Source organism: Gasterosteus aculeatus, unplaced genomic scaffold, assembly GCF_964276395.1.
Source record: "Gasterosteus aculeatus unplaced genomic scaffold, fGasAcu3.hap1.1 HAP1_SCAFFOLD_57, whole genome shotgun sequence".
Taxonomy (NCBI): domain Eukaryota; kingdom Metazoa; phylum Chordata; class Actinopteri; order Perciformes; family Gasterosteidae; genus Gasterosteus; species Gasterosteus aculeatus.
In genome coordinates, this window is record NW_027554912.1 from 34707 (window position 1) to 55017 (window position 20311).

Here is a 20311-nt window from a genome sequence, read left to right on the forward strand (position 1 = left end):
AAAGGGTAACCTGAATCAGTGGTGTGGTGTTGGAAATGATTTCTGCTTTGAGTAAAACAAGTCTCACCTCCACATAGTTTTTAAGACTGAGGCTTTTGGCAAGTGACTTATGCTTACTCATCAATAGTGCCTTTGTTTTGCAAGTCTCAAATCACTGATTTTAACTTCACTGATCTGTGAGGACGGTGCCATCTGCGAACCGTCACCACAAATGCTGTGACTGGGAATACCGTCCCTGCCTCTGTCACCACCAACTCATACTTACCTGGCAGGGGAGATACCATGATCAAGAAGGTGGTTCACCCAGGGCGAGGCTCAGTCATTGCACTGCGACTGTGCTGACCACTGCGAATTCCCCAAATGTGGGAATCTCGACTGCATAATTTGTGGTAGTGGGGGACTGCGTTCGCGCTCTCCCCTGATATTGAAGTCAAAGAAAAACCAGGTGTCCCGTTTAATCATCACTGTCTGAATCCCTAGTGAAATCAACCACATTTCAGCAGGATTTTACACGGATTAATCACCACTGCACTGGAGTCTCCGGTGGAGGGAGTCTACAATCAGCAAATCACTGTCTGAATCCAAAGTGAAATCAAGCACATTTCAGCAGGACTTTACACTTTTGCTTGTAAACAAATCAATGAGTTTTTGATGGCTGGTGCTGGGGAATGGGTTTGGCATTGGACAACCGCAGCTCAACCAGTCCCAACCACAAGAGGGATCACTGTTGCGACTGGGATATAAGGCTGCCTGCCACCTGATTCCGCAACTGACTTTGGTTTCTCTTCAATACGCATAAGTCTTTCGCCTTTTACTAAAGACTTCCGTGGAGAGGAACAACAATGAGTTGACCATATTTTTGGCAGGCTCTGCCAATTGGCTGAGCCTCATGTACTTGTGTGAAAAGAAAAGTAGTTGGACAGAGGCTCCTGACAATGGAGCACAAACAAAGTTGTGTTTACTTATCACTGGAGTCACTAGTGCAGCAAGTCTCAAATCACTGTCTGAATCCAAAGTGAAATCAGCAGGATTTTACAGGGATTAATGGTCACTTTACTGGAGTCTCCGGTGGAGCACGTCTCAAATCAGCAAATCACTGTCTGAATTCATTGTGAAATCAACAAGATTTTCAGCAGGAATCATCACTGGAGTCACTAGTGGAGCCTTGCAGCAAGTCTCAAATCTCTGTCTGAATCCATTGTGAAATCAACAAGATTTTCAGCAGGACTTTACAGTGATTAATCATCACTGGAGTCTCTAGTGTCTGAAACAACAGTGAAATCAACCAGATTTCAGCAGGAGTTTACACTTTTGCTTGTAAACAAATCAATGATTTTAGCTTTTTTGAGGACGGGGGCAGCGTGGGGAGTGGGTTGTTAAGTAGCAAGCGACTGCTACGCCCAGTTGAAAGAACCGCACCGCGACAATTGAGATATGTGCTGGTACGTTGGGTCTGCAAACAAACAGTTTGGTGTTATCGCTTCTCGGCCTTTTGGCTAAGATCAAGTGTAGTATCTGTTCTTATCAGTTTAATATCTGATATGTCCTCTATACGAGGACTACATATTAAGCCGATTTTTAGCTCTGGGAGATGAAAAAGGGGCTTGCTCCGTTCACTCCAAGCATCGGCCCGGTATTGCAGCACCTCCGGGAACGGTGCACCCTTTAAATTGTGGAAAATAAAAGAAAGGGTAACCTGAATCAGTGGTGTGGTGTTGGAAATGATTTCTGCTTTGAGTAAAACAAGTCTCACCTCCACATAGTTTTTAAGACTGAGGCTTTTGGCAAGTGACTTATGCTTACTCATCAATAGTGCCTTTGTTTTGCAAGTCTCAAATCACTGATTTTAACTTCACCGATCTGTGAGGACGGTGCCATCTGCGAACCGTCACCACAAATGCTGTGACTGGGAATACCGTCCCTGCCTCTGTCACCACCAACTCATACTTACCTGGCAGGGGAGATACCATGATCAAGAAGGTGGTTCACCCAGGGCGAGGCTCAGTCATTGCACTGCGACTGTGCTGACCACTGCGAATTCCCCAAATGTGGGAATCTCGACTGCATAATTTGTGGTAGTGGGGGACTGCGTTCGCGCTCTCCCCTGATATTGAAGTCAAAGAAAAACCAGGTGTCCCGTTTAATCATCACTGTCTGAATCCCTAGTGAAATCAACCACATTTCAGCAGGATTTTACACGGATTAATCACCACTGCACTGGAGTCTCCGGTGGAGGGAGTCTACAATCAGCAAATCACTGTCTGAATCCAAAGTGAAATCAACCAGATTTCAGCATTAATCATCACTGCGCTGGAGTCTCCAGTGGAGCACGTCTCAAATCAGCAAATCACTGTCTGAATCCAAAGTGAAATCAAGCACATTTCAGCAGGACTTTACACTTTTGCTTGTAAACAAATCAATGAGTTTTTGATGGCTGGTGCTGGGGAATGGGTTTGGCATTGGACAACCGCAGCTCAACCAGTCCCAACCACAAGAGGGATCACTGTTGCGACTGGGATATAAGGCTGCCTGCCACCTGATTCCGCAACTGACTTTGGTTTCTCTTCAATACGCATAAGTCTTTCGCCTTTTACTAAAGACTTCCGTGGAGAGGAACAACAATGAGTTGACCATATTTTTGGCAGGCTCTGCCAATTGGCTGAGCCTCATGTACTTGTGTGAAAAGAAAAGTAGTTGGACAGAGGCTCCTGACAATGGAGCACAAACAAAGTTGTGTTTACTTATCACTGGAGTCACTAGTGCAGCAAGTCTCAAATCACTGTCTGAATCCAAAGTGAAATCAACCAGATTTCAGCAGGATTTTACAGGGATTAATGGTCACTTTACTGGAGTCTCCGGTGGAGCACGTCTCAAATCAGCAAATCACTGTCTGAATTCATTGTGAAATCAACAAGATTTTCAGCAGGAATCATCACTGGAGTCACTAGTGGAGCCTTGCAGCAAGTCTCAAATCTCTGTCTGAATCCATTGTGAAATCAACAAGATTTTCAGCAGGACTTTACAGTGATTAATCATCACTGGAGTCTCTAGTGTCTGAAACAACAGTGAAATCAACCAGATTTCAGCAGGAGTTTACACTTTTGCTTGTAAACAAATCAATGATTTTAGCTTTTTTGAGGACGGGGGCAGCGTGGGGAGTGGGTTGTTAAGTAGCAAGCGACTGCTACGCCCAGTTGAAAGAACCGCACCGCGACAATTGAGATATGTGCTGGTACGTTGGGTCTGCAAACAAACAGTTTGGTGTTATCGCTTCTCGGCCTTTTGGCTAAGATCAAGTGTAGTGGTTGCTGCTAAAGCTGTGCGGTGTATGGAGCTTGGTGGATAAAGTTGCTTGAGTCCCGTCCTCACACAGGCTATCATGTCTGCAGGACTTAGGAACTCGGTGCGATTCACTTGGAAGGTTAAAGAAGATGAGAAACATGGGAAGAGGGAATGGTTCGTGCGTACGGTCGTGGTGGGAGCACTGAAGATTGACCCCGCCCACGTATACTGCCTGCAGTGGAATGCAGCAGGAGGTGGTTTTGACCTCACGCTACACAGCCAAGCAGTGTATGAGAGGGTGATGGAGACAGCGAGGGAAAAGGCGGAAGAAGAGCCCTTTTCAAAGTTTCGGGTGGAGGCTCTTTGCAAGAGGAACTTGAAGATTGTGACGGTCCACATGTACAACCCATACGTGGGGGACGAGACGGTCATATCCTGGTTGTCGAGGTATGGGAAGGTGGAGTCGGCGGTGAGATACCTGAGGGACAGTTTCGGCATCTGGTCAGGGCGGAGACAATTCAAAGTTCTCCTCGAGGACAACCCCGGCGGAGGCGGTGGGCTGCGGCATCCTCCAGCCTACTTCAGCATTGGTGAGGACAGGGGTTTCCTCTTTTACTCCGGCCAGCCCAGTTTCTGCAGGCAATGCCGCAGCTTTGGGCACATGGCGACGGACTGCACCGAAGGGCGATGCCGGAACTGTGGTGGAAGGGGACACAGCGTGGCCACGTGTGGGGCCCCAAAGACGTGCCATGGATGCGGAGGAGAGGGGCACATTGTCCGCGACTGCACAACTACAACCCGTAGCTACGCAGAGGTAGCAGTGCAGGGGGAGGTCTCTGTCCTCACCCCGTTGGAGGAGGCACTACAGTCGCTCTCTGGAGAGGAGGGAAGGGCTGCTGCACGGGACGAGTCTGCGACTGACCACATCGGCGCAAACGAAACGGAGGAGCGGATGGACACACAAGTGTTTGTGAGCCTGGGAGACTCTCTGCCACTGGTGGGGTCCTGGGCAGACTGTGTGATCAGCTCGGAGGAGGAGGACACCAGGAAAGAGACAATCCAGGGGGTCAGGAAGAGGAGCAGTTCATCCAGGGGTGAGCAGGCTGAGTCTTCGGCAGAAGCAACCGAGGCTGGACCACAGGTGCACAGGTCGAGAAGGAGGAAGAAGAAGCTGGCAGACGGCCGTGCGATGGGGGAGAGCCGGGAACCCCCAGGATCCGAGTCGGAGGGTAGGAGCCAACAGGCTTCTGTGGAGATTTCATCGGGTGGTGCAGGAATGGAGAAAACCGGGGGGACTCCGCGGAGGGAGCCGCCCCAGGACGTTTCTCAAAGCCCGGTACTGCAGGAATATGTTGCCAACACTGATCAACTGGAAGATGGTTGCTTGCCAACAGCGAGCAACCATGGGACAGAGGGTAAAGGGGGGGGGGCACATTTTTGAAGTATTGAATGGCCTTGTTTTCAGTGGTGACCATAAATGTCAGGGGTATGAGAAATATTGTGAAAAGGGCGAGTGTTTTCCAATACCTGTTACAGACGCCCCTACATGTTTGCTTTCTGCAGGAAGTGCATCTAAAGGATGGTGGGGATGTCAGGGAGTTTTCGGAGGGCTGGCTCAAGGGTGAGTCGAGATGGGGAGTAGGGGGGGTACACTCCTCAGGGGTGGGAATCCTGTTTGGAAATAAAGATTTCCAGGTCCGGGACAGCTTCTCAGTAGTGCAGGGGAGGGTACTGGTGGTGGATGCATTATGGAGGGGGGTTTTCTTTAGATTTATCAATGTGTATGCACCAGCGGAGCCGAAAGGACGTAAGGCCCTTTTTATTGCACTTAAGGAGGTGTGTGTCACGAATAAGGTGGTGGTTCTAGGGGGGGATTTCAACGTCTCTTTGGAGGGGACAGGGGATTTCAGTCGGCCGTATTTGGAAGAGGTGGTGCAGGCTTTCATGCTGAAGGATGGGTACAGGGCAGTCGAGCCGGCAAGGGAGGGCACCACTTGGTCGAATACACGGGGTTCCCGTAGTCGGATTGATTTTGTTTTTGTGCCTGCTGTGGCTGCTGTACGGAGGGCCGTTGTGGGACCAGTGTGGTTCTCAGACCACAACCAACTTGAGGTGGCCTTTTCGGTGGCGGCCCCAATTTTTGGAAGGGGTTACTGGAAGTTGAATTGTGGGGTTTTGGAGGAGGAGGCTTTCCGTAGAGCCTTCACTTTACACTATGAAGGGTGGGTCTCACTGAAGCCTTTTTTTGACAATATTGTGGAGTGGTGGGAATATGTGAAGGTAAACGCCAGGGAGTTGACTGTGGGATATTGTTCACAACGAGCGAGGGAGGAGAAGGGGGGGTTTAGGAGGCTCCAAAGGGAGCTGCAGGCTATGATGGAGGCGGAGAACAAGGGGGAAAGAAGGGATAAGCAGAGGGAGAGGGAGGTGAGGGAGAATTTGGGCCTATACTTTAAGGGAAAAGCTGATGGGTTACTGAGGAGATGTGGGAGGGAATCCATCAATGTAGCAGAGACCTGTACGCCCATGTTTTTTAAACAGGTGAGGGCTGCCCGGGCAAGAGCGTGCATTCCGGGGCTACGGGGGAAGGATGGTGACCTTGTCTCAGATCCGGAGGGGATGGTTGGGGTTGCCTCCAATTTTTTTGGGGACGCCATGGGGCCACAAGAGGTGGAAGAACCGGAGGAAGGAGGTTTTTTGAAGGGGCTTGAGGCTAGGGTGCCAAGGGAAGTGGTGGAGGCCCTAGAACGCCCGGTGGGTCTCGCAGAGTTGGAGGGAGCTATGAAAGGTTTGGGAGGGGGAAAGGTGCCGGGGATTGATGGGTTACCAAAAGAATTTTATGCGGCGTTCTGGGGGATCCTGGGGAAGGATTTTTTAGAAGTGGTGGGTGCAGTGCTGGAACGGGGGCTGTTGGGGAGGACAATGAGGGAGGGGGTGTTGACCTTGCTACATAAGAAAGGGGAAAAAGAAGACTTGGGTAATTTCAGGCCGATAACTCTTCTCTGTGCTGATTATAAGATCATCGCTAGAGTGTTGGCCGGACGACTCCGATCTGCTCTACCTCATGTGGTAAATGAGGATCAGACGTGTGGGGTGGAGGGGAGACGCATCCAATGGAATTTAGGGCTGGTGAGGGATTGCATTCACTGGGTGGAGGAACGTGGGGTCCCTCTGATGCTGGTGGGGTTGGACATGGAAAAGGCGTTTGATAGGGTGAACCAAGGTTTTTTGGCAGCTGTGTTAGAGAGGATGGGTTTTGGACCAATTTTTCAGAGGTGGTTAGGGATCATGTACACGGGGGTTGGGAGTAGGGTGGTTGTGAATGGGCATATGGGGGTTTTGGTGTCACAGCAGACGGGAGTGAGGCAAGGATGTCCACTCTCGCCACTGCTTTTTGTTATATATATTGAACCGCTAGCTGCAGCTATTCGGGCGGACGCAGGCGTGAAGGGATTGCGCCTTCCAGGGGGTGGAGAGAGGGATTTGAGGATATCCCAGTACGCGGATGACATGACGCTCTTTTTAACAACGAAGGGCTCCTTGCTCCGTGCTTTGGACGTCTTGGGGTCCTTTTCAAAAGTATCCGGGGCCAGGGTCAATGTCGGAAAATCCAAGGTTAAATATTTTGGACCTTGGAAGGGGAGGGGAGGAGGGCTGTTTGGATTGTCGGAGTGCGAGGGTCCAATGAGAATACTGGGGGTGGATTTTGAAGACAGCGAGAGTGGGCCGCTGAACTGGAGGAGGCGCCTGGCAGCACTAAGGTCACGAATAGGACTGTGGAAGGCCCGACGTTTGTCTTTAACTGGGAGGGTTTTGGTGGTGAAAGCGGACATTTTGCCGTCAATGATTTACCTGGCGTACGTTTTCCCCCTGCCACCGGAGTATAGGAGAAGATTAGTGCGGGATGTTTTCTCCTTTGTGTGGGGGGGATACGAGTATGTGAGGAGGGGCTGGATGAGACAAGGGGTACCAGAGGGGGGAAGGGGAGTGCCTGATGTGCCACTTAAGTTAGATGTTCTTTTCTTTTCCTTTTGCTGCAACGGGGTGAAGTTCCCTAGTGGGCACTGGTACCATGTGCTGCTCATGTTTTGGCTATCCTTTCCTTTGAGGAAGTGGGTTAAATGGGAGAACGGGCGGCCAAAAGGGGAGGTTATGGCACCACACTACAGGCAGATGATGGGCTGGGCTAAAAGGCACAAGGAATGCGGGGAAGGTGACCTAGGCCTGGATCATCGGGAACTATACAAGGCAATAGTTGCAAAACAGGGACCTGTGAGAGTTTGCGGGGTGGGCAGGGAGGAGTGGCTGTTTGCGCAGCACAAGGAACTGCCAAACAGACTAAAGGACATCAACTGGCTATGTCTACATAAGAGGATGCCTGTGAGGGACACTTTATATAGGCATGGCCTGTCAAGGCTGCGCTCCTGCCCACGATTAGGTTGTGGCAGAGACGAGGACTTATCTCATGTATTTTGGGGATGTGGGTTTGCAAGAACAATGTGGGGAGAGCTGGGTTTTTTTTTTCCTAAACTGGGGGGACTGTCTTATGAGATGCTGATGCTGGGGGTGGGTCTGAGGGGACGGGGATGGGAGGGTTTTTTGTTGTGGTTGATTCTGTCAATAGGGAAGGCAGCACTGTGGGATGACAGAATGGCATTAATAAGAAGTAATGAGGTGAACAGGGTTGAAGGAGTGGTGGCGAAGGTGAGGGGGGAGGTGCGGCGGATGAAAAGGAGGGAGGAGGAGAGGCATGGGTACCATGCAGCCAAGGAGCGATGGAAGGGAGTGTTAGCTTAGGTAAGAGGGTGGGGAAGGGGGTTGCTATGGTATTGGGTGCATTGGTACAGTCTGTATGTTGTTGTTTTTTTGTGTTGATGAAAATGACAATGTAATGTAATATTGTGTGTGGGTGTGGAATGTGTAATAAAAAAAAAAAAAAAAATCTGTTCTTATCAGTTTAATATCTGATATGTCCTCTATACGAGGACTACATATTAAGCCGATTTTTAGCTCTGGGAGATGAAAAAGGGGCTTGCTCCGTTCACTCCAAGCATCGACCCGGTATTGCAGCACCTCCGGGAACGGTGCACCCTTTAAATTGTGGAAAATAAAAGAAAGGGTAACCTGAATCAGTGGTGTGGTGTTGGAAATGATTTCTGCTTTGAGTAAAACAAGTCTCACCTCCACATAGTTTTTAAGACTGAGGCTTTTGGCAAGTGACTTATGCTTACTCATCAATAGTGCCTTTGTTTTGCAAGTCTCAAATCACTGATTTTAACTTCACCGATCTGTGAGGACGGTGCCATCTGCGAACCGTCACCACAAATGCTGTGACTGGGAATACCGTCCCTGCCTCTGTCACCACCAACTCATACTTACCTGGCAGGGGAGATACCATGATCAAGAAGGTGGTTCACCCAGGGCGAGGCTCAGTCATTGCACTGCGACTGTGCTGACCACTGCGAAGTCCCCAAATGTGGGAATCTCGACTGCATAATTTGTGGTAGTGGGGGACTGCGTTCGCGCTCTCCCCTGATATTGAAGTCAAAGAAAAACCAGGTGTCCCGTTTAATCATCACTGTCTGAATCCCTAGTGAAATCAACCACATTTCAGCAGGATTTTACACGGATTAATCACCACTGCACTGGAGTCTCCGGTGGAGGGAGTCTACAATCAGCAAATCACTGTCTGAATCCAAAGTGAAATCAAGCACATTTCAGCAGGACTTTACACTTTTGCTTGTAAACAAATCAATGAGTTTTTGATGGCTGGTGCTGGGGAATGGGTTTGGCATTGGACAACCGCAGCTCAACCAGTCCCAACCACAAGAGGGATCACTGTTGCGACTGGGATATAAGGCTGCCTGCCACCTGATTCCGCAACTGACTTTGGTTTCTCTTCAATACGCATAAGTCTTTCGCCTTTTACTAAAGACTTCCGTGGAGAGGAACAACAATGAGTTGACCATATTTTTGGCAGGCTCTGCCAATTGGCTGAGCCTCATGTACTTGTGTGAAAAGAAAAGTAGTTGGACAGAGGCTCCTGACAATGGAGCACAAACAAAGTTGTGTTTACTTATCACTGGAGTCACTAGTGCAGCAAGTCTCAAATCACTGTCTGAATCCAAAGTGAAATCAGCAGGATTTTACAGGGATTAATGGTCACTTTACTGGAGTCTCCGGTGGAGCACGTCTCAAATCAGCAAATCACTGTCTGAATTCATTGTGAAATCAACAAGATTTTCAGCAGGAATCATCACTGGAGTCACTAGTGGAGCCTTGCAGCAAGTCTCAAATCTCTGTCTGAATCCATTGTGAAATCAACAAGATTTTCAGCAGGACTTTACAGTGATTAATCATCACTGGAGTCTCTAGTGTCTGAAACAACAGTGAAATCAACCAGATTTCAGCAGGAGTTTACACTTTTGCTTGTAAACAAATCAATGATTTTAGCTTTTTTGAGGACGGGGGCAGCGTGGGGAGTGGGTTGTTAAGTAGCAAGCGACTGCTACGCCCAGTTGAAAGAACCGCACCGCGACAATTGAGATATGTGCTGGTACGTTGGGTCTGCAAACAAACAGTTTGGTGTTATCGCTTCTCGGCCTTTTGGCTAAGATCAAGTGTAGTATCTGTTCTTATCAGTTTAATATCTGATATGTCCTCTATACGAGGACTACATATTAAGCCGATTTTTAGCTCTGGGAGATGAAAAAGGGGCTTGCTCCGTTCACTCCAAGCATCGGCCCGGTATTGCAGCACCTCCGGGAACGGTGCACCCTTTAAATTGTGGAAAATAAAAGAAAGGGTAACCTGAATCAGTGGTGTGGTGTTGGAAATGATTTCTGCTTTGAGTAAAACAAGTCTCACCTCCACATAGTTTTTAAGACTGAGGCTTTTGGCAAGTGACTTATGCTTACTCATCAATAGTGCCTTTGTTTTGCAAGACTCAAATCACTGATTTTAACTTCACCGATCTGTGAGGACGGTGCCATCTGCGAACCGTCACCACAAATGCTGTGACTGGGAATACCGTCCCTGCCTCTGTCACCACCAACTCATACTTACCTGGCAGGGGAGATACCATGATCAAGAAGGTGGTTCACCCAGGGCGAGGCTCAGTCATTGCACTGCGACTGTGCTGACCACTGCGAATTCCCCAAATGTGGGAATCTCGACTGCATAATTTGTGGTAGTGGGGGACTGCGTTCGCGCTCTCCCCTGATATTGAAGTCAAAGAAAAACCAGGTGTCCCGTTTAATCATCACTGTCTGAATCCCTAGTGAAATCAACCACATTTCAGCAGGATTTTACACGGATTAATCACCACTGCACTGGAGTCTCCGGTGGAGGGAGTCTACAATCAGCAAATCACTGTCTGAATCCAAAGTGAAATCAACCAGATTTCAGCATTAATCATCACTGCGCTGGAGTCTCCAGTGGAGCACGTCTCAAATCAGCAAATCACTGTCTGAATCCAAAGTGAAATCAAGCACATTTCAGCAGGACTTTACACTTTTGCTTGTAAACAAATCAATGAGTTTTTGATGGCTGGTGCTGGGGAATGGGTTTGGCATTGGACAACCGCAGCTCAACCAGTCCCAACCACAAGAGGGATCACTGTTGCGACTGGGATATAAGGCTGCCTGCCACCTGATTCCGCAACTGACTTTGGTTTCTCTTCAATACGCATAAGTCTTTCGCCTTTTACTAAAGACTTCCGTGGAGAGGAACAACAATGAGTTGACCATATTTTTGGCAGGCTCTGCCAATTGGCTGAGCCTCATGTACTTGTGTGAAAAGAAAAGTAGTTGGACAGAGGCTCCTGACAATGGAGCACAAACAAAGTTGTGTTTACTTATCACTGGAGTCACTAGTGCAGCAAGTCTCAAATCACTGTCTGAATCCAAAGTGAAATCAACCAGATTTCAGCAGGATTTTACAGGGATTAATGGTCACTTTACTGGAGTCTCCGGTGGAGCACGTCTCAAATCAGCAAATCACTGTCTGAATTCATTGTGAAATCAACAAGATTTTCAGCAGGAATCATCACTGGAGTCACTAGTGGAGCCTTGCAGCAAGTCTCAAATCTCTGTCTGAATCCATTGTGAAATCAACAAGATTTTCAGCAGGACTTTACAGTGATTAATCATCACTGGAGTCTCTAGTGTCTGAAACAACAGTGAAATCAACCAGATTTCAGCAGGAGTTTACACTTTTGCTTGTAAACAAATCAATGATTTTAGCTTTTTTGAGGACGGGGGCAGCGTGGGGAGTGGGTTGTTAAGTAGCAAGCGACTGCTACGCCCAGTTGAAAGAACCGCACCGCGACAATTGAGATATGTGCTGGTACGTTGGGTCTGCAAACAAACAGTTTGGTGTTATCGCTTCTCGGCCTTTTGGCTAAGATCAAGTGTAGTATCTGTTCTTATCAGTTTAATATCTGATATGTCCTCTATACGAGGACTACATATTAAGCCGATTTTTAGCTCTGGGAGATGAAAAAGGGGCTTGCTCCGTTCACTCCAAGCATCGGCCCGGTATTGCAGCACCTCCGGGAACGGTGCACCCTTTAAATTGTGGAAAATAAAAGAAAGGGTAACCTGAATCAGTGGTGTGGTGTTGGAAATGATTTCTGCTTTGAGTAAAACAAGTCTCACCTCCACATAGTTTTTAAGACTGAGGCTTTTGGCAAGTGACTTATGCTTACTCATCAATAGTGCCTTTGTTTTGCAAGTCTCAAATCACTGATTTTAACTTCACCGATCTGTGAGGACGGTGCCATCTGCGAACCGTCACCACAAATGCTGTGACTGGGAATACCGTCCCTGCCTCTGTCACCACCAACTCATACTTACCTGGCAGGGGAGATACCATGATCAAGAAGGTGGTTCACCCAGGGCGAGGCTCAGTCATTGCACTGCGACTGTGCTGACCACTGCGAATTCCCCAAATGTGGGAATCTCGACTGCATAATTTGTGGTAGTGGGGGACTGCGTTCGCGCTCTCCCCTGATATTGAAGTCAAAGAAAAACCAGGTGTCCCGTTTAATCATCACTGTCTGAATCCCTAGTGAAATCAACCACATTTCAGCAGGATTTTACACGGATTAATCACCACTGCACTGGAGTCTCCGGTGGAGGGAGTCTACAATCAGCAAATCACTGTCTGAATCCAAAGTGAAATCAACCAGATTTCAGCATTAATCATCACTGCGCTGGAGTCTCCAGTGGAGCACGTCTCAAATCAGCAAATCACTGTCTGAATCCAAAGTGAAATCAAGCACATTTCAGCAGGACTTTACACTTTTGCTTGTAAACAAATCAATGAGTTTTTGATGGCTGGTGCTGGGGAATGGGTTTGGCATTGGACAACCGCAGCTCAACCAGTCCCAACCACAAGAGGGATCACTGTTGCGACTGGGATATAAGGCTGCCTGTCACCTGATTCCGCAACTGACTTTGGTTTCTCTTCAATACGCATAAGTCTTTCGCCTTTTACTAAAGACTTCCGTGGAGAGGAACAACAATGAGTTGACCATATTTTTGGCAGGCTCTGCCAATTGGCTGAGCCTCATGTACTTGTGTGAAAAGAAAAGTAGTTGGACAGAGGCTCCTGACAATGGAGCACAAACAAAGTTGTGTTTACTTATCACTGGAGTCACTAGTGCAGCAAGTCTCAAATCACTGTCTGAATCCAAAGTGAAATCAGCAGGATTTTACAGGGATTAATGGTCACTTTACTGGAGTCTCCGGTGGAGCACGTCTCAAATCAGCAAATCACTGTCTGAATTCATTGTGAAATCAACAAGATTTTCAGCAGGAATCATCACTGGAGTCACTAGTGGAGCCTTGCAGCAAGTCTCAAATCTCTGTCTGAATCCATTGTGAAATCAACAAGATTTTCAGCAGGACTTTACAGTGATTAATCATCACTGGAGTCTCTAGTGTCTGAAACAACAGTGAAATCAACCAGATTTCAGCAGGAGTTTACACTTTTGCTTGTAAACAAATCAATGATTTTAGCTTTTTTGAGGACGGGGGCAGCGTGGGGAGTGGGTTGTTAAGTAGCAAGCGACTGCTACGCCCAGTTGAAAGAACCGCACCGCGACAATTGAGATATGTGCTGGTACGTTGGGTCTGCAAACAAACAGTTTGGTGTTATTGCTTCTCGGCCTTTTGGCTAAGATCAAGTGTAGTATCTGTTCTTATCAGTTTAATATCTGATATGTCCTCTATACGAGGACTACATATTAAGCCGATTTTTAGCTCTGGGAGATGAAAAAGGGGCTTGCTCCGTTCACTCCAAGCATCGACCCGGTATTGCAGCACCTCCGGGAACGGTGCACCCTTTAAATTGTGGAAAATAAAAGAAATGGTAACCTGAATCAGTGGTGTGGTGTTGGAAATGATTTCTGCTTTGAGTAAAACAAGTCTCACCTCCACATAGTTTTTAAGACTGAGGCTTTTGGCAAGTGACTTATGCTTACTCATCAATAGTGCCTTTGTTTTGCAAGTCTCAAATCACTGATTTTAACTTCACCGATCTGTGAGGACGGTGCCATCTGCGAACCGTCACCACAAATGCTGTGACTGGGAATACCGTCCCTGCCTCTGTCACCACCAACTCATACTTACCTGGCAGGGGAGATACCATGATCAAGAAGGTGGTTCACCCAGGGCGAGGCTCAGTCATTGCACTGCGACTGTGCTGACCACTGCGAATTCCCCAAATGTGGGAATCTCGACTGCATAATTTGTGGTAGTGGGGGACTGCGTTCGCGCTCTCCCCTGATATTGAAGTCAAAGAAAAACCAGGTGTCCCGTTTAATCATCACTGTCTGAATCCCTAGTGAAATCAACCACATTTCAGCAGGATTTTACACGGATTAATCACCACTGCACTGGAGTCTCCGGTGGAGGGAGTCTACAATCAGCAAATCACTGTCTGAATCCAAAGTGAAATCAACCAGATTTCAGCATTAATCATCACTGCGCTGGAGTCTCCAGTGGAGCACGTCTCAAATCAGCAAATCACTGTCTGAATCCAAAGTGAAATCAAGCACATTTCAGCAGGACTTTACACTTTTGCTTGTAAACAAATCAATGAGTTTTTGATGGCTGGTGCTGGGGAATGGGTTTGGCATTGGACAACCGCAGCTCAACCAGTCCCAACCACAAGAGGGATCACTGTTGCGACTGGGATATAAGGCTGCCTGCCACCTGATTCCGCAACTGACTTTGGTTTCTCTTCAATACGCATAAGTCTTTCGCCTTTTACTAAAGACTTCTGTGGAGAGGAACAACAATGAGTTGACCATATTTTTGGCAGGCTCTGCCAATTGGCTGAGCCTCATGTACTTGTGTGAAAAGAAAAGTAGTTGGACAGAGGCTCCTGACAATGGAGCACAAACAAAGTTGTGTTTACTTATCACTGGAGTCACTAGTGCAGCAAGTCTCAAATCACTGTCTGAATCCAAAGTGAAATCAACCAGATTTCAGCAGGATTTTACAGGGATTAATGGTCACTTTACTGGAGTCTCCGGTGGAGCACGTCTCAAATCAGCAAATCACTGTCTGAATTCATTGTGAAATCAACAAGATTTTCAGCAGGAATCATCACTGGAGTCACTAGTGGAGCCTTGCAGCAAGTCTCAAATCTCTGTCTGAATCCATTGTGAAATCAACAAGATTTTCAGCAGGACTTTACAGTGATTAATCATCACTGGAGTCTCTAGTGTCTGAAACAACAGTGAAATCAACCAGATTTCAGCAGGAGTTTACACTTTTGCTTGTAAACAAATCAATGATTTTAGCTTTTTTGAGGACGGGGGCAGCGTGGGGAGTGGGTTGTTAAGTAGCAAGCGACTGCTACGCCCAGTTGAAAGAACCGCACCGCGACAATTGAGATATGTGCTGGTACGTTGGGTCTGCAAACAAACAGTTTGGTGTTATCGCTTCTCGGCCTTTTGGCTAAGATCAAGTGTAGTATCTGTTCTTATCAGTTTAATATCTGATATGTCCTCTATACGAGGACTACATATTAAGCCGATTTTTAGCTCTGGGAGATGAAAAAGGGGCTTGCTCCGTTCACTCCAAGCATCGGCCCGGTATTGCAGCACCTCCGGGAACGGTGCACCCTTTAAATTGTGGAAAATAAAAGAAAGGGTAACCTGAATCAGTGGTGTGGTGTTGGAAATGATTTCTGCTTTGAGTAAAACAAGTCTCACCTCCACATAGTTTTTAAGACTGAGGCTTTTGGCAAGTGACTTATGCTTACTCATCAATAGTGCCTTTGTTTTGCAAGTCTCAAATCACTGATTTTAACTTCACCGATCTGTGAGGACGGTGCCATCTGCGAACCGTCACCACAAATGCTGTGACTGGGAATACCGTCCCTGCCTCTGTCACCACCAACTCATACTTACCTGGCAGGGGAGATACCATGATCAAGAAGGTGGTTCACCCAGGGCGAGGCTCAGTCATTGCACTGCGACTGTGCTGACCACTGCGAATTCCCCAAATGTGGGAATCTCGACTGCATAATTTGTGGTAGTGGGGGACTGCGTTCGCGCTCTCCCCTGATATTGAAGTCAAAGAAAAACCAGGTGTCCCGTTTAATCATCACTGTCTGAATCCCTAGTGAAATCAACCACATTTCAGCAGGATTTTACACGGATTAATCACCACTGCACTGGAGTCTCCGGTGGAGGGAGTCTACAATCAGCAAATCACTGTCTGAATCCAAAGTGAAATCAACCAGATTTCAGCATTAATCATCACTGCGCTGGAGTCTCCAGTGGAGCACGTCTCAAATCAGCAAATCACTGTCTGAATCCAAAGTGAAATCAAGCACATTTCAGCAGGACTTTACACTTTTGCTTGTAAACAAATCAATGAGTTTTTGATGGCTGGTGCTGGGGAATGGGTTTGGCATTGGACAACCGCAGCTCAACCAGTCCCAACCACAAGAGGGATCACTGTTGCGACTGGGATATAAGGCTGCCTGCCACCTGATTCCGCAACTGACTTTGGTTTCTCTTCAATACGCATAAGTCTTTCGCCTTTTACTAAAGACTTCCGTGGAGAGGAACAACAATGAGTTGACCATATTTTTGGCAGGCTCTGCCAATTGGCTGAGCCTCATGTACTTGTGTGAAAAGAAAAGTAGTTGGACAGAGGCTCCTGACAATGGAGCACAAACAAAGTTGTGTTTACTTATCACTGGAGTCACTAGTGCAGCAAGTCTCAAATCACTGTCTGAATCCAAAGTGAAATCAACCAGATTTCAGCAGGATTTTACAGGGATTAATGGTCACTTTACTGGAGTCTCCGGTGGAGCACGTCTCAAATCAGCAAATCACTGTCTGAATTCATTGTGAAATCAACAAGATTTTCAGCAGGAATCATCACTGGAGTCACTAGTGGAGCCTTGCAGCAAGTCTCAAATCTCTGTCTGAATCCATTGTGAAATCAACAAGATTTTCAGCAGGACTTTACAGTGATTAATCATCACTGGAGTCTCTAGTGTCTGAAACAACAGTGAAATCAACCAGATTTCAGCAGGAGTTTACACTTTTGCTTGTAAACAAATCAATGATTTTAGCTTTTTTGAGGACGGGGGCAGCGTGGGGAGTGGGTTGTTAAGTAGCAAGCGACTGCTACGCCCAGTTGAAAGAACCGCACCGCGACAATTGAGATATGTGCTGGTACGTTGGGTCTGCAAACAAACAGTTTGGTGTTATCGCTTCTCGGCCTTTTGGCTAAGATCAAGTGTAGTATCTGTTCTTATCAGTTTAATATCTGATATGTCCTCTATACGAGGACTACATATTAAGCCGATTTTTAGCTCTGGGAGATAAAAAAGGGGCTTGCTCCGTTCACTCCAAGCATCGGCCCGGTATTGCAGCACCTCCGGGAACGGTGCACCCTTTAAATTGTGGAAAATAAAAGAAAGGGTAACCTGAATCAGTGGTGTGGTGTTGGAAATGATTTCTGCTTTGAGTAAAACAAGTCTCACCTCCACATAGTTTTTAAGACTGAGGCTTTTGGCAAGTGACTTATGCTTACTCATCAATAGTGCCTTTGTTTTGCAAGTCTCAAATCACTGATTTTAACTTCACCGATCTGTGAGGACGGTGCCATCTGCGAACCGTCACCACAAATGCTGTGACTGGGAATACCGTCCCTGCCTCTGTCACCACCAACTCATACTTACCTGGCAGGGGAGATACCATGATCAAGAAGGTGGTTCACCCAGGGCGAGGCTCAGTCATTGCACTGCGACTGTGCTGACCACTGCGAATTCCCCAAATGTGGGAATCTCGACTGCATAATTTGTGGTAGTGGGGGACTGCGTTCGCGCTCTCCCCTGATATTGAAGTCAAAGAAAAACCAGGTGTCCCGTTTAATCATCACTGTCTGAATCCCTAGTGAAATCAACCACATTTCAGCAGGATTTTACACGGATTAATCACCACTGCACTGGAGTCTCCGGTGGAGGGAGTCTACAATCAGCAAATCACTGTCTGAATCCAAAGTGAAATCAACCAGATTTCAGCATTAATCATCACTGCGCTGGAGTCTCCAGTGGAGCACGTCTCAAATCAGCAAATCACTGTCTGAATCCAAAGTGAAATCAAGCACATTTCAGCAGGACTTTACACTTTTGCTTGTAAACAAATCAATGAGTTTTTGATGGCTGGTGCTGGGGAATGGGTTTGGCATTGGACAACCGCAGCTCAACCAGTCCCAACCACAAGAGGGATCACTGTTGCGACTGGGATATAAGGCTGCCTGTCACCTGATTCCGCAACTGACTTTGGTTTCTCTTCAATACGCATAAGTCTTTCGCCTTTTACTAAAGACTTCCGTGGAGAGGAACAACAATGAGTTGACCATATTTTTGGCAGGCTCTGCCAATTGGCTGAGCCTCATGTACTTGTGTGAAAAGAAAAGTAGTTGGACAGAGGCTCCTGACAATGGAGCACAAACAAAGTTGTGTTTACTTATCACTGGAGTCACTAGTGCAGCAAGTCTCAAATCACTGTCTGAATCCAAAGTGAAATCAGCAGGATTTTACAGGGATTAATGGTCACTTTACTGGAGTCTCCGGTGGAGCACGTCTCAAATCAGCAAATCACTGTCTGAATTCATTGTGAAATCAACAAGATTTTCAGCAGGAATCATCACTGGAGTCACTAGTGGAGCCTTGCAGCAAGTCTCAAATCTCTGTCTGAATCCATTGTGAAATCAACAAGATTTTCAGCAGGACTTTACAGTGATTAATCATCACTGGAGTCACTAGTGGAGCCTTGCAGCAAGTCTCAAATCCCTGTCTGAATCCATTGTGAAATCAACAAGATTTTCAGCAGGACTTTACAGTGATTAATCATCACTGGAGTCTCTAGTGTCTGAAACAACAGTGAAATCAACCAGATTTCAGCAGGAGTTTACACTTTTGCTTGTAAACAAATCAATGATTTTAGCTTTTTTGAGGACGGGGGCAGCGTGGGGAGTGGGTTGTTAAGTAGCAAGCGACTGCTACGCCCAGTTGAAAGAACCGCACCGCGACAATTGAGATATGTGCTGGTACGTTGGGTCTGCAAACAAACAGTTTGGTGTTATCGCTTCTCGGCCTTTTGGCTAAGATCAAGTGTAGTATCTGTTCTTATCAGTTTAATATCTGATATGTCCTCTATACGAGGACTACATATTAAGCCGATTTTTAGCTCTGGGAGATGAAAAAGGGGCTTGCTCCGTTCACTCCAAGCATCGACCCGGTATTGCAGCACCTCCGGGAACGGTGCACCCTTTAAATTGTGGAAAATAAAAGAAATGGTAACCTGAATCAGTGGTGTGGTGTTGGAAATGATTTCTGCTTTGAGTAAAACAAGTCTCACCTCCACATAGTTTTTAAGACTGAGGCTTTTGGCAAGTGACTTATGCTTACTCATCAATAGTGCCTTTGTTTTGCAAGTCTCAAATCACTGATTTTAACTTCACCGATCTGTGAGGACGGTGCCATCTGCGAACCGTCACCACAAATGCTGTGACTGGGAATACCGTCCCTGCCTCTGTCACCACCAACTCATACTTACCTGGCAGGGGAGATACCATGATCAAGAAGGTGGTTCACCCAGGGCGAGGCTCAGTCATTGCACTGCGACTGTGCTGACCACTGCGAATTCCCCAAATGTGGGAATCTCGACTGCATAATTTGTGGTAGTGGGGGACTGCGTTCGCGCTCTCCCCTGATATTGAAGTCAAAGAAAAACCAGGTGTCCCGTTTAATCATCACTGTCTGAATCCCTAGTGAAATCAACCACATTTCAGCAGGATTTTACACGGATTAATCACCACTGCACTGGAGTCTCCGGTGGAGGGAGTCTACAATCAGCAAATCACTGTCTGAATCCAAAGTGAAATCAACCAGATTTCAGCATTAATCATCACTGCGCTGGAGTCTCCAGTGGAGCACGTCTCAAATCAGCAAATCACTGTCTGAATCCAAAGTGAAATCAAGCACATTTCAGCAGGACTTTACACTTTTGCTTGTAAACAAATCAATGAGTTTTTGATGGCTGGTGCTGGGGAATGGGTTTGGCATTGGACAACCGCAGCTCAACCAGTCCCAACCACAAGAGGGATCACTGTTGCGACTGGGATATAAGGCTGCCTGTCACCTGATTCCGCAACTGACTTTGGTTTCTCTTCAATACGCATAAGTCTTTCGCCTTTTACTAAAGACTTCCGTGGAGAGGAACAACAATGAGTTGACCATATTTTTGGCAGGCTCTGCCAATTGGCTGAGCCTCATGTACTTGTGTGAAAAGAAAAGTAGTTGGACAGAGGCTCCTGACAATGGAGCACAAACAAAGTTGTGTTTACTTATCACTGGAGTCACTAGTGCAGCAAGTCTCAAATCACTGTCTGAATCCAAAGTGAAATCAGCAGGATTTTACAGGGATTAATGGTCACTTTACTGGAGTCTCCGGTGGAGCACGTCTCAAATCAGCAAATCACTGTCTGAA

General features: G+C 47.0%; 26 non-coding genes across 26 annotated transcripts; all 26 read left to right on the forward strand.

Moving 5' to 3' along the window:
• Positions 1-257: 257 nt before the first annotated feature.
• Positions 258-421, forward strand: LOC144394782 (U1 spliceosomal RNA). Its single transcript, XR_013457210.1, has one exon. It is a non-coding gene; the product is annotated as a U1 spliceosomal RNA (small nuclear RNA).
• A 349-nt stretch (positions 422-770) lies between these two features.
• On the forward strand, positions 771-885 carry LOC144394743 (U5 spliceosomal RNA). Its single transcript, XR_013457172.1, has one exon. It is a non-coding gene; the product is annotated as a U5 spliceosomal RNA (small nuclear RNA).
• A 591-nt stretch (positions 886-1476) lies between these two features.
• On the forward strand, positions 1477-1667 carry LOC144394699 (U2 spliceosomal RNA). Its single transcript, XR_013457127.1, has one exon. It is a non-coding gene; the product is annotated as a U2 spliceosomal RNA (small nuclear RNA).
• Positions 1668-1943: 276 nt separating this feature from the next.
• LOC144394783 (U1 spliceosomal RNA) lies at positions 1944-2107 on the forward strand. The gene has a single exon (XR_013457211.1). It is a non-coding gene; the product is annotated as a U1 spliceosomal RNA (small nuclear RNA).
• A 442-nt stretch (positions 2108-2549) lies between these two features.
• Positions 2550-2664, forward strand: LOC144394744 (U5 spliceosomal RNA). The gene has a single exon (XR_013457173.1). It is a non-coding gene; the product is annotated as a U5 spliceosomal RNA (small nuclear RNA).
• Positions 2665-8178: 5514 nt separating this feature from the next.
• LOC120813932 (U2 spliceosomal RNA) lies at positions 8179-8377 on the forward strand. Its single transcript, XR_013457149.1, has one exon. It is a non-coding gene; the product is annotated as a U2 spliceosomal RNA (small nuclear RNA).
• Positions 8378-8653: 276 nt separating this feature from the next.
• LOC144394810 (U1 spliceosomal RNA) lies at positions 8654-8817 on the forward strand. Its single transcript, XR_013457239.1, has one exon. It is a non-coding gene; the product is annotated as a U1 spliceosomal RNA (small nuclear RNA).
• A 349-nt stretch (positions 8818-9166) lies between these two features.
• Positions 9167-9281, forward strand: LOC144394745 (U5 spliceosomal RNA). The gene has a single exon (XR_013457174.1). It is a non-coding gene; the product is annotated as a U5 spliceosomal RNA (small nuclear RNA).
• A 591-nt stretch (positions 9282-9872) lies between these two features.
• Positions 9873-10063, forward strand: LOC144394700 (U2 spliceosomal RNA). Its single transcript, XR_013457128.1, has one exon. It is a non-coding gene; the product is annotated as a U2 spliceosomal RNA (small nuclear RNA).
• A 276-nt stretch (positions 10064-10339) lies between these two features.
• LOC144394784 (U1 spliceosomal RNA) lies at positions 10340-10503 on the forward strand. Its single transcript, XR_013457213.1, has one exon. It is a non-coding gene; the product is annotated as a U1 spliceosomal RNA (small nuclear RNA).
• Positions 10504-10945: 442 nt separating this feature from the next.
• Positions 10946-11060, forward strand: LOC144394747 (U5 spliceosomal RNA). The gene has a single exon (XR_013457175.1). It is a non-coding gene; the product is annotated as a U5 spliceosomal RNA (small nuclear RNA).
• Positions 11061-11662: 602 nt separating this feature from the next.
• Positions 11663-11853, forward strand: LOC144394701 (U2 spliceosomal RNA). Its single transcript, XR_013457129.1, has one exon. It is a non-coding gene; the product is annotated as a U2 spliceosomal RNA (small nuclear RNA).
• A 276-nt stretch (positions 11854-12129) lies between these two features.
• Positions 12130-12293, forward strand: LOC144394785 (U1 spliceosomal RNA). Its single transcript, XR_013457214.1, has one exon. It is a non-coding gene; the product is annotated as a U1 spliceosomal RNA (small nuclear RNA).
• Positions 12294-12735: 442 nt separating this feature from the next.
• On the forward strand, positions 12736-12850 carry LOC144394748 (U5 spliceosomal RNA). The gene has a single exon (XR_013457176.1). It is a non-coding gene; the product is annotated as a U5 spliceosomal RNA (small nuclear RNA).
• Positions 12851-13441: 591 nt separating this feature from the next.
• On the forward strand, positions 13442-13632 carry LOC144394719 (U2 spliceosomal RNA). Its single transcript, XR_013457147.1, has one exon. It is a non-coding gene; the product is annotated as a U2 spliceosomal RNA (small nuclear RNA).
• A 276-nt stretch (positions 13633-13908) lies between these two features.
• LOC144394786 (U1 spliceosomal RNA) lies at positions 13909-14072 on the forward strand. Its single transcript, XR_013457215.1, has one exon. It is a non-coding gene; the product is annotated as a U1 spliceosomal RNA (small nuclear RNA).
• Positions 14073-14514: 442 nt separating this feature from the next.
• On the forward strand, positions 14515-14629 carry LOC144394770 (U5 spliceosomal RNA). Its single transcript, XR_013457198.1, has one exon. It is a non-coding gene; the product is annotated as a U5 spliceosomal RNA (small nuclear RNA).
• Positions 14630-15231: 602 nt separating this feature from the next.
• Positions 15232-15422, forward strand: LOC144394702 (U2 spliceosomal RNA). Its single transcript, XR_013457130.1, has one exon. It is a non-coding gene; the product is annotated as a U2 spliceosomal RNA (small nuclear RNA).
• Positions 15423-15698: 276 nt separating this feature from the next.
• On the forward strand, positions 15699-15862 carry LOC144394787 (U1 spliceosomal RNA). The gene has a single exon (XR_013457216.1). It is a non-coding gene; the product is annotated as a U1 spliceosomal RNA (small nuclear RNA).
• A 442-nt stretch (positions 15863-16304) lies between these two features.
• Positions 16305-16419, forward strand: LOC144394749 (U5 spliceosomal RNA). Its single transcript, XR_013457177.1, has one exon. It is a non-coding gene; the product is annotated as a U5 spliceosomal RNA (small nuclear RNA).
• A 602-nt stretch (positions 16420-17021) lies between these two features.
• On the forward strand, positions 17022-17212 carry LOC144394811 (U2 spliceosomal RNA). Its single transcript, XR_013457240.1, has one exon. It is a non-coding gene; the product is annotated as a U2 spliceosomal RNA (small nuclear RNA).
• Positions 17213-17488: 276 nt separating this feature from the next.
• LOC144394789 (U1 spliceosomal RNA) lies at positions 17489-17652 on the forward strand. Its single transcript, XR_013457218.1, has one exon. It is a non-coding gene; the product is annotated as a U1 spliceosomal RNA (small nuclear RNA).
• A 442-nt stretch (positions 17653-18094) lies between these two features.
• Positions 18095-18209, forward strand: LOC144394750 (U5 spliceosomal RNA). Its single transcript, XR_013457178.1, has one exon. It is a non-coding gene; the product is annotated as a U5 spliceosomal RNA (small nuclear RNA).
• Positions 18210-18903: 694 nt separating this feature from the next.
• Positions 18904-19094, forward strand: LOC144394817 (U2 spliceosomal RNA). The gene has a single exon (XR_013457246.1). It is a non-coding gene; the product is annotated as a U2 spliceosomal RNA (small nuclear RNA).
• A 276-nt stretch (positions 19095-19370) lies between these two features.
• On the forward strand, positions 19371-19534 carry LOC144394791 (U1 spliceosomal RNA). Its single transcript, XR_013457219.1, has one exon. It is a non-coding gene; the product is annotated as a U1 spliceosomal RNA (small nuclear RNA).
• Positions 19535-19976: 442 nt separating this feature from the next.
• Positions 19977-20091, forward strand: LOC144394751 (U5 spliceosomal RNA). The gene has a single exon (XR_013457180.1). It is a non-coding gene; the product is annotated as a U5 spliceosomal RNA (small nuclear RNA).
• Positions 20092-20311: the final 220 nt, after the last annotated feature.